We start from the raw sequence: 12403 nt of genomic DNA, 5'->3' as shown, positions 1-12403 counted from the left end.
GCTGAAACTCCAGCAGTTGGGCCGCCTGGCCCACGTCGAGAGGAACCTGGGTCGCATGTTGCTCCTGTGGGCAGAAGGTCGCCAATTAACAGAGTTTCAGTCATCCAACTTCACTGAGCCTACCATGTGTCAAACGCTGGACGATCCACCCGGGGTGGGGGGGTTGCGGGGGAGGGGGGAAGAGGCGGTCTCCGCTCTCCAAGCTCACACCTTGGGGCCGAGACCAGCCCGAAAATGCCCACTATACTCGTAAAAACCGGGTTGCTCGCAGTGAACTGCAGGAGCAGAGAGGGAGCTCTGCCTGCCATGTTGAGGAAAGCCTCCACCAGCGGGTGACATTTGAGTTGAATCTAGGATGAGTAAGATTTCCCCAGTTTTGGGAAGAGTAGGTGGGGCGTTGCAAGCAGAGGACGCAAAGAGCAAGAGGACCTGGTTTGAATAATTTGGTATGAAAACAGATCTTGCGGAAAGAACTTTCTTGAAAAACTTGTAATCATTGTTTATTTCGGAAGAGAAAAAACTCTCAGTCTCCCACATGTGATAACCGAAGTGTTTTCCAAACCCAGGTTTATGCTAAGATGAGTTTTGCTGTACAGTACAGGATAGTGACTATTTTCTTCCTCCTCTAAGTACACTCACGTATCAGAGACGTAAGGGAAACAGAGGTTATTATCATAGTATGCCAAATTATTGCCAACATTCTGCTAAATTGGAAATTCCCAATAATCTTTGCGGATTTCTAAGAAGAGTGCTCTAACAGAATTTTTGTAATACAAGGACTCTCAGGGAGAAACTTCAAAAAAATCCTCAGGCAACAAAACAACAAAAACTTCACCAATCTTGATTTATTGTCAAAATTTTCTTCTGTAAGCTAAAATCAAATGAGGTAATTCTATGGTCCAAGGTAGATTTAGAGAGGTCTGTCAAACAGTAATCATTTCCCTATATCAAATTAGAAGCTATAATTTCCTACAGAAAGTCTCTGGTATTCTATAGAGTTTCCACCAATCTCCCTTTAGACACATTATTTTCATATTTATTATATATATTTATATCTACAATAGTTTCATTTGGCTCACTCTATCCTGCCTACAAATAAGCCCAACACTTAATAGGAAAACAAACAGTAGTTCTTGCTGTGGGCCAATCAGGTCTTCTGCTTCATAAGTCCTAGTCCAAGTTCCAGAAAATCTCCAGGAAACATTGGAAGAATTATGTCAGCAAAGATTTTAGATGAAATATGGAAACTCTGTTCCATACTGGAATCACAACATTTTACCTTGATTTGAGAGGCCTATAGTTCATTTCGTTCTGTTATTCGAAGGAAGGAAAGAAGGAAGGAAGGAGGGGAAGAAGCAAGGAAGTCTAAAAATCTAATAAAGCTATCACCATCATTTGCTTAAAAAAAGTTAACCTATCAAATATTACTATGGGGAGCATTGGTAGCATCTATATGTCTAAATAGGTAATGCCATTGATTCAGATCATCACAAACTGCACAATCATTTGTAAATGTTACCTGACTGAATGAGGTAAGATTCAGACCCCTAATGAAAATCTTCTACAATATCAATTGCGATACGCACCAAAAAGATTACAAATCAAGAGAAGTTTTATTTTTTTTTTTTAAGATTTTATTTGTTTGAGAGGAGAGAGAGAGAGAGAACCTGAGCCAGGGTGGGTGGGTGGGGGAGATGCTGCAGAGGGAGGACAAAAAGACTCCTCACCAAGCAAGGAGCCTGATGCAGGGCTTGAACCCAGGACCCTGAGATCATGACCTGAGCCAAAGGCAGACACTTGACGGACTGTGCCACCCAGGTGCCCCGAGAGAAGTTTTATACAGAAGCAATGAACAAATAAGTTCCTTTGGTTGTATTATTTCACCTTGTAACATGCTAAGACAAGATTATTTAGAGAAGAAGATAGACTTCTAGTTGAATACTTGCTCAACAAATATGATAAGCCACAGACCCAGAATCCTAATTAACTTTAAAGCGTGGGATTTCTTTGTACTATAAGGTTTGAGCACTGTCACCTGATGGCAGGAACAGAAAAATCACATTAACACCAAAAGAACTCTATCACTATGCAGCAAATATATTTATAGATTAAGACCTGTGTAAGAATACTGGGGGAGGTACGGGCATTATTAATATGCGGGTTCTACTGACTTTAATGAGATGTGTAAGTAATAAAGGGAAAGCAAACCAGGTCATAAGGAGATAGAGATAATGCACCGTGGGAAGTCAGAGATAGGAAAGATTGTTACTAAAGAGATGAAGAAGGTGCAGGAAAGGGGGAGGATGGCTGTTTGACCTGGGGCCTTGAAGAAGAGATAGGATCCATGCATGAAGAGATAATAGGAAAGGACTTTTTTTTTTTTTTAAGTAAACTCATTGCCCAAGATGGAGCTCAAATTCATAACCCAGAGACTGAGCCAGCTAGATGCCCCAGGAAAGGACATTCCTATGGAGAGATCAACAAAGGCATATAAATGGCTAAGCTGTGTATGTAGTAGGGGTGACAATGAGCCATTCAAAAGAATGAATAGGAAGTTTGTTTTTTGTTTTTTGTTTCTTAACACCAAGAAAATGTTTTAGACTACAGAAACAATGGTTATAGTACATAATATTCATGAGCAGAAAAATATGCCATACTATAAGTACTTACAAAGTTACAAACCATTTGCTCCCTTTACATTTTCCATATTTTCAGTTCATATATGAAGATGATCAGATTTACCATTTCGGGAAGAGGGGAGAAAACGTGTATTTATCATCAGCTAGATGTACTCACTATATGCACTATATACATATGCATGTATATGCAAGGCCGGGTGACCAGAAGTGCCATTGTAGGAAGTAATGTAAGAAAAGTAGAATGGAATTGGGACATAAGGGCCTGGGATGTTAGGTTAAAGGAGGGGTCTGCAAACTCTGTAACTTGTGAGCTTGCAAAAGGATAAAATCTCAGAATTTTCACAGCTTTTGACAAATCCTATTAGGCTTTTTTTTTTGTAGAGACTGACATGGTGATCCAAAAATTTACATCCAAAGCAAAAGTCTTAGAATATGAGTATGAGCATTCTTGCTAGCTATCTCTAAATACATAAATACTTCAAAAAAAAGTCCTAGACATGATACCAAAGACAAGTTATTAAAAAAATTGACAAGTTTAATTACTAAATTTAATCAGTAAAATTTAAAATTCTTGAGCTTCAAAAGACAGCATTAAAAGAATTAAAAGACAAACCACAGATTGAAAGGCAATGTTTGAAATCATAGAAGGGACTTATATCCATAATATGTAAAGAATTCTTACAACTCAATAAGACAATCCAATTAAAAAACAGCAAAAGACTTGCATAGACATTTCTATGAAGATATAGAAATGGCTAATACACACAGGAAAAGGTGCTCAGTGTCATTAGTCATTAAGTAAATGTAAGTTAAAACCCCAGTGATTTAAGATACCACCACATATCTGGAATGGCTATTATAAAAAATCAGACAATGACAAATGTAGATAAAGATAGCGATAAACTTGAACCTTCATACATTGCCAATGTGAACTTAAAATATTAAAACCATTTTGGAAAACAGTGGTTTTTTAAAGTTAAATATAAACTTACCATACTATCCAGCAACTTCATCCCTAGGAATCTACCCAAGAGAAATGAAAAAGTCTGTCCACACAAAAATTTATGTGTGCTGTTCATAGCAGCATTATCCATAGTAGCCAAAAACTAAAAATAATGAATTGGTGAATAGATAAATGTGCTATATTCATACAATGGAGTACCCTTTGGCAATAAAAAGGAATGACATACTAATATGTACTACAACATAGATAAATCTCAAAAACAGTGAAAAGTCAGATGCAAAAGACTATATATTGTATAATTTCATTGAGATGAATTGTCTAGAAGAGGCAAATTTATGAAAGACACAAAGCTGATCCATGATTGTGGGGGCTAGGAGTGGGAGCATGGATTGACTACAAATAAGCTCAAAGAAACTTACTGAAGTGATGGTAATCTTCTAAAATGGGATGGGTGATAGTTGCATAATTCTATAAATACTAAATATCACTGCATTCAATAGGTGAATTTTATGTAGGATATACCTTAATAAAGCTGTAAAAAGGAAAAAAGACTTTAATGCTATTGGATTGGATACCTCAATTAATTCTTTGGATCCCATTTTTTTGGTAATCACCCTGTTTTAGTTTTCTTTAAAAAAGACTTCTTTTTTTTTTTAAAGAATTTATTTATTTATTTGACAGGGAGAGACACAGCCAGAGAGGGAACACAAGCAGGGGGAGTGGGAGAGGGAGAAGCAGGCTTCCCTCTGAGCAGGGAGCCCGATGTGGGACTTGATCCCAGGACCCTGGGATCATGACCTGAGCCGAAGGCAGATGCTTAATGACTGAGCCACCCAGGCACCCTTTAAAAAAGACTTCTGAAACTCATACAATTTAATGGAAAAAGATATATAATCCAATTTAAAAATGGGCAAAGGACTTTAACAGACATTTTGCAAAAGGAAACCTACTTGGAGCAGCTGGGTGGCGCAGTCTGTTAAGCATCTGATCTTGGTTTTGGCTGAGGTTGTGATCTCAGGGTAGTGAGATTGAGCCCTGTGTGTGTTAGGCTCCACACTCACGCAGAGTTTGCTTAAGATTCTCTCTCCCTCTCCTGCTGCCCCTCTCCCTGCTTGCACTCTCTCTCTCTAATAAATAAATAAAACTTAAAAAAAAAAAAAGGGAGAACTGCCTTAATATATACAGCTCACAGATATATGAAAAGGTGCTCAACATCAGGGGAGTGAATGAAAGTCAAAACCACATTGAGATGTCACCTCACACCAGTTAGAATGGCTATTATCAAAAAGGCAGAAGGTAACAAGTGTTGGTGAGGATGTGGAGAAAAGGGAACTCTTGTACACTGTTGTTGGGAATGTAAATTGGTACAGCCACTGTGGAAAACAGTATGAAGGTTCCTCAAAAAATTAAAAATAGAACTACCATATGATCGAGCAATGCCCACTGCTAGGTGTATATTCAATGAAGTCAGGATCTTGAAGAGATATCTTCACTCACTCCCATGTTAGGTGCAGCATTTTCAGAATAGCCAAGATATGGAAACAACTGAAATATCCATCAACAGAAAATAAAGAAAATATTATATATTACATATACACATACAATAGAATATTATACAGCCTTTAAAAAGAAGGAAATCCTGCCATTGTGACAACATGGATATATTTGTATGTCTATGTTATCTATAGACATACAGATATATCCATATAAGGAATTCCATATGTATGGAATTGTGGCAGAGATGTCTAGCTTGTCACCAAAAACCTGTGCTTTCCTAGTATAGTTGTCACTGAAAAGTATCTACCTAGCCAGAAACTACATTTTCCAACTTCCCTGTTCCACCCCACTTTACAATATTAGGTGTAGTTATGTGACTATGTTATAGTCAATGGGATGTGAAGAGATGATGTCACCTTTCCACTCCTAGCTGGTAAAAACTTCCCACATGACATTCCTACCTTTTTTACTTCCAGCTAACTGGAGACAACCCCAGCATTAACCATGGTAGAATTAGAGGCCCTAGCCACTATGTTGACCTGTTAACCTGCCTAGTAATATAATATTCCAGTAATGTTATATGAATAAGAAATAGATAGGAGTCCAAGATGGCAGAGGAGTAGGAGAACTTAATTTCATCTGGTCCCAGGAATTCAGCTAGATAGGGATCAAACAATCCTGAACACCAACGAACTCAACTGGAGATGGAAGAAAAGAATAGCAGCAACTCTACGAACAGAAAAGCGAGCACTTTCTGGAAGGTAGGACGTGCGGAGAAGTGAATCCAAGGCGATATTCGGGAAGATAGGGTGGCGGGAAGCCTTCATCACCGCTTCTGGCAAGTGATAGAGCAGCAGAGCGCAAAATCGGAACTTTGAGAAGTCTGCTCCGCTGAGGGATGTCGCTCCAGTGGCTAAGCGGGGTTGGGGGGGGTGGAACCCTCGCTGGGACAGTGTGGTCTCAGGACCCTCGGGGTCACAGAAAGACCGGGGATGCCTGAGTGCGGCAGAGTTCCCAGGTATCATAGCAGGGAACCGGCTACAAAGAGCCAAGGAGTTGGCTCTCAGCTCAGCGTTGCCATAAGCCGTGATCCGCAGCACATCCCCTCTTCGAGCAGGGACCCAACAAGCGGCAGATCTGGGGAGACGGCCCCTTCCTCCCCTGGGAGGAGCGGTGTGGGAGCGCACCACAGGGATCTGCTGGGTTTGGAGACTCCACACCGAGTGGGGTGCCAGAGATAGAAACACTCGGTCACAGGCCGGGTGAGCACGGAGTGTCGTTGGAGACCGGGGAGACAGGAGTGACTGACTGCTTTTCTCTGGGGGCACACTGAGGAGCGGGGTCCCGGGTTCTCAGCTCCTCCAGGGCAGAGATTGGGAGGCTGCCATTTTCACTCTCGTCCTCCAAAGCTGAATGGAAAGCTTGCAGGGAACAAAAGCTCCCAAGAGCAAACCAGAGCAGATTACTGAGCCCAGACCAACAAGGGTGGGGCAATTCCGCCTCCGGCAAAAACATTTGGGAACCACGGCAACGGGTCCCTTCCCCAGAAGATCAGCAAGAACAGCCAGCCAAGACCAAGTTTACTGATCAATGAGAACGGCAGAACTCCAGCGCTGGGGGAATACAGCACATAGAATTCATGGCTTTTCCCCCCATGATTCTTTAGTCTCAACTTTAATTTTTGTTTTTTTTTCTTCCTTTTTCAACCAATTTCTTATTTTTTTTAAAAAAGATTTTATTTATTTATTTGATAGAGAGCTACAGAGAACACGAGTGGGGAGGAGAGGGAGAAGCAGGCTCCCCATCGAGCAGGGAGCCCAATATGGGACTTGATCCCAGGATCCTGGGATCACGATCTGAGCCAAAGGCAGATGCTTAACCAACTGAGCCACCCAGGTGCCCCAATTTCTTATTTTATCAATTCCTTATTTAAATCTTTTTTAATTTTAATTTTTATTTTTATTTTTTTTATTTATTTTTTTTTTTAAAGAAAGATCTCTTTTTTTTTTTTAAAGATTTTTATTTATTCATTTGCGGGAGAGACAGAGAAGAAGCAGGGGGAAAGGCAGAGGGAGAGGGAGAAGCAGACTCCCTGCTTAACAAGGAGCCCGATGCGGGACTCGATCCCAGGACCCTGGGATCATGACCTGAGCCGAAGGCAGACGCCCAACCATCTGAGCCACCCAGGCGCCCTTAATTTTCATTTTTACAGTTACATTCTATCCCTTCACTGTATTTAATCTTATTTTTGCATACATATAAGTTTTTCTGTGTTTACAATTTTGGGATGCAGTTTCTTCTAACAGACCAAAATACACACAAAATCTAGTGTATGGCTCTGTTCCAGTTACCTATCTGATCATATTCTCTTTTTTTTTTTTCTTCCTTTTTGTTTTTTGGGGGTTTTTGTTTGTTTGTTTGTTTTGTTAAAGTCTTTTTTAATTTTCATCTTTATAATTACATTCTATCCTTTCAATGTATTTAATTTAGTTTTGTATATATAAGTTTTTCTTTCTTCACAATTTTGAGTTGTATTTCGTTCTAACAAACTAACCAAAATACACTCAGGAGATAATGTATTGCTCTGTTCTGTTTACCTGTCTGTTTATATCCCTTCCTTTTTGTTGTTGTTGTTGTTGTTTCTCTTTTGTTTTTCCTTGTCTTTTAATTTCCATTTTTACAGTTACAGTCTATCCTCTCATTGCATTTAATTTTATATTTGTACATATAAAAGTTTTTCTTTCTTTACAATTTTGGGGTCTAGTTTTCTAAAAAACAGACCAAAATATACACAGAATCCAGTGTATTGCTCTATTCTGCTCACTTGTCTGATTATATTCTCTCTTTTTTTTCCTTTTTTTCCCCCGGTTTCAGGTCTCTTCTGATTTGTTTAGTGTATATTTCTCTGAGGTCATTGTTGTCATTTTAGTATCTTGTTCATCTATTTTTCTCAGACAGAATGACAAGATGGAAAAACTCACCTCAAAAAAGAGAACAAGAGGAAGTACTGACTGCCAGGGACCTAATCAGTATGGACATAAGTAAGATGTCAAAACTAGAGTTCAAAAGAATAATGATTATAAAGATACTAGCTGAACTTGAAAAAAGCATAGAAGACACTAGAGAATCCCATTCTGAAGAAATAAAAGAACTAAAATCTAACCAAGTCGAAATCAAAAAGGCTATTAATGAGATGCAATAAAAAATGGAGTCTCACTGCTAGAGTAAATGAGGTAGAAGAGAGAATTAGTGATATAGAAGACCAAATGATGGAGAATAAAAAAAGCTGAAGAAAAGAGAAATAAACAACTACTGGATCACAAGGGGAGAATTTGAGAGATAAGTGATACCATACAGGGAAACAACATTAGAATAATTGGGATCCCAGAAGAAGAAGAAAGAGAGGGAGGGGCAGAAGGTATATCAGAGCAAATTATAGCAGAGAACTTCCCTAATCTAGGGAAGGAAACAAGCATCAAAATCCAGGAGGCACAGAGAAGCCCCCGCAAAATCAGTAAAAATAGGCCAACATCCTGACATCTAATAGTAAAACTTACAAATCTCAGAGACAAAGAGAAAATCGTGAAAACAGTGTGGGACAAGAAGTCTGTAACCTATAAGAGTAGAAACATTAGATTGGCAGCAGACTATCTGCAGAGAACTGGCAGGCCAGAAAGGACTGGCGTGATATATTAAGGGTGCTAAATGAGAAAAATATGCAGCCAAGAATACTTTATCCAGCTAGGATGTCATTCAAAATAGGAGTGATAAAAAGTTTCCAGGACAAACAGAAACTAAATGAATTTGTGATTACCAAACCAGCCCTACAAGAAATATTAAAAGGAATCCTCTAAGGAAAGACAGAGCCCAAAAGTAACATAGACCAGAAAGGAACAGGGACAATATACAGTAAGTCACTTTACAGGTAGTACAATGGCACTAAATTCATATCTTTCACTAGTTACTCTGAATGTAAATGAGCTAAATGCCCCAATCAAAAAAACACAGGATATCAGATTGGATAAAAAAGCAAGACCCATCGATATGCTATCTGCAAGATACTCATTTTAGACCCAAAGACACCTCCAGATTTAAAGTGAGGGGGTGGAAAATCATTTATCATGCTAATGGAAATCAAAAGAAAGCTGAGTGGCAATCCTTATATCGGACAAGTTAGATTTTAAACCAAAGACTGTAATAAGGGACAAGGAAAGACACTATATCATAAAGCATCTATCCAACAAGAATATCTAACAACTGTAAATATTTATACCCCTAATATGGGAGCAGCCAATTATATAAGCCAGTTAATAACAAAATCAAAGAAACACATCAATAATAATACAATAATAGTGGGGGACTTTAACACCCCCTCACTGCAATGGACAGATCATCTAAGCAAAAGATCAACAAGGAAATAAGGGCTTTGAATGTCAGACTGGACCAGATGGACTTCACAGATATATTCAGAACATTCCATCCTAAAGCAACAGAGTACACATTCTTCTCGATTGCACATGGAACATTCTCCAGAATAGATCACATACTGATCGGGTCTCAACCGGTACCAAAAGATTGGGATCATTCCCTGCATATTTTTGGACCACAATGCTTTGAAACTGGAACTCAATCACAAGAGGAAAGTTAGAAAGAACTCAAATACATGGAAGCTAAAGAGCATCCTACTAAAGAATGAATGAGTCAACCAGGAAATTAAAGAAGAATTTTAAAAATTCATGGAAACAAATGAAAATGAAAACACAACTGTTCAAAAATCTTTGGGATTGCAGCAAAGGCTGTCCTAAGAGGAAAGTATATAGCAATACAAGCCTTTCTCAAGAAACAAGAAAGGTCTCAAATACACAACCTAACCTTACACCTAAAGGAGCTGGAGAAAGAACAGCAAATAAAGCCTAAACCCAGCAGGAGAAGAGAAATAATAAAGATCAGAGCAGAAATCAATGAAATGGAAACCAAAAGAACAGTAGAACAGATCAACGAAACAAGGAACTGGTTCTTTGAAAGAATTAATAAGATTGATAAACACATGGCCAGATTTATCAAAAAGAAAAGAGAAAGGATCCAAATAAATAAAATCATGAATGAAAGAGGAAAGATCAGAACCAACACTGAAGAAATACAAACAATTATAAGAACATATTATGAACAACTGTATGCCAACAAATTAGGCAATGTGTAAGAAATGGATGCATTCCTAGAGATGTATCAACTACCAAAACTGAACCAGGAAGAAATAGAAAACATGAACAGACCCATAACCAGCAAGGAAATTGAAGCAGTAATTGAAAATCTCCCAAAAAACAAGAGCCCAGGGCCAGATGGCTTCCTAGGGGGATTTTACCAGACACTTAAAGAAGAATTAATACCTATTCTTCTGAAGCTGTTTCAAAAAAATCAAAATGGAAATAAAACTTCCAAACACTTTCTATGAGGCCAGCATTACCTTGATTCCCAAACCAGACAAAGACCCCACTAAAAAGGAGAATTACAGACCACTATCCCTGATGAACATGGATGCCAAATTTCTCACCAAAATACTAGCCAATAGGATCCAACAGTACATTAAATGGATTATTCACCACAACCAAGTGGGATTTATTCCTGGGCTGCAAGGGTGGTTCAACATTTGCAAATCAATCAATGTGATACACTACATAAATAAAAGAAAGGACAATAACCATATGATCCTCTCGATAGACACAGAAAAAGCATTTGACAAAGTACAGCATCCTTTCTTGATCAAAACTCTTCAGAGTATAGGGATAGAGGGTACATACCTCAATATCGTAAAAGCCATCTATGAAAATCCCACAGTGAATATCATTCTCAATGGGGAAAAACTTTTCCCCTAAGGTCAGGAACACGGTAGGGATGTCCACTATCACCACTATTGTTCAACATAGTACTAGAAGTCCTAGCCTCAGCAATCAGACAACAAAAAGAAATAAAAGGCATCCAAATCAGCAAAGAAGAAGTCAAACTCTCACTCTTTGCAGATGACATGATACTCTATGTTGAAAGCCCAAAAGATTCCACCCCAAAATTTCTGGAACTCATACAGGAATTCAGCAGAGTGGCAGGATATAAAATCAATGCACAGAAATCATTTGCATTTCTATATACTAACAATGAGACAGAAGAAAGAGAAATTAAGGAGTCGATCCCATTTACAATTGCACCCAAAACCATAAGATACCTAGGAATAAACCTAACCAAAGAGGCAAAGGATTTGTATGCAAAAACTATAGAATACTCATGAAAGAAGTTGAGGAAGACACAAAGAAATGGGAAAAGGTTCCATGCTCACGGACTGGACAAACAAATATTATTAAAATGTCTATGCTACCTTGAGCAATCTACACATTCAATGCAATTCCTATCAAAATACCATCAACTTATTTCACAGAGCTGGAACAAATAATTCTAAAATTTGTATGGAACCAGAAAAGACCCCAAATAGCCAAAGAAATGTTGAAAGATAAAACCAAAACTGGTGGCATCACAATTCTAGACTTCAAGCTCTATTACAAAGCTGTAATCATCAAGACAGTATGGTACTGGCACAAAAGCAGACACATAGATCAATGCAACAGAATAGAGAACCCAGAATGGACCCTCAACTCTATGGTCAACTAATCTTCAATGAATCAGGAAAGAATATCCAATGGAAAAAAGACAGTCTCTTCAACAAATGGTGTTGGGAAAACTGGACAGCCACATGCAGAAGAATGAAACTGGACCATTTCCTTACACCATACACAAAAATAAACTCAAAATGGATGAAAGACCTAAATGTGAGACAGGAATCTATCAAAATCCTAGAGGAGAACACAGGCAGCAACTTCTTTGACCTCAGCCGCAGCAACTTCTTGCTAGACACATCTCCAAAGGCAAGGGAAACAAAAGCAAAAATGAACTATTGGGACTGCATCAAGATAAAAAGCTTTTGCACAGCAAAGGAAACAGTTGACAAAACCAAAAGACAACTGGCAGAATGGGAGAAGATACTAGCAAATGTTTTATTAAATAAAGGGATAGTATACAAACTCTATAAAGAACTTATCAAATTCCACACCCAAAGAACAAATAATCCCATTAAGAAATGGGCAGAAGACATGAACAGACATTTCTGCAAGGAAGACATACAAATGGCCAACAGATACATGAGAAAATGCCCAACATCACTAGGCATCAGGGAAATACAAATCAAAACCACAATGAGATACCACCTCACACCAGTCAGAATGGCTAAAATTAACAAGTCAGGAAATGACAAATGTTG

This window comes from Eumetopias jubatus, unplaced genomic scaffold, assembly GCF_037043125.1.
Source record: "Eumetopias jubatus isolate StellerSeaLion01/CBP00866 unplaced genomic scaffold, mEumJub1_p1.0 scaffold_13, whole genome shotgun sequence".
In the NCBI taxonomy this organism is placed as follows: Eukaryota; Metazoa; Chordata; class Mammalia; order Carnivora; family Otariidae; genus Eumetopias; species Eumetopias jubatus.
Note: the sequence above shows the minus strand (reverse complement) of the source record.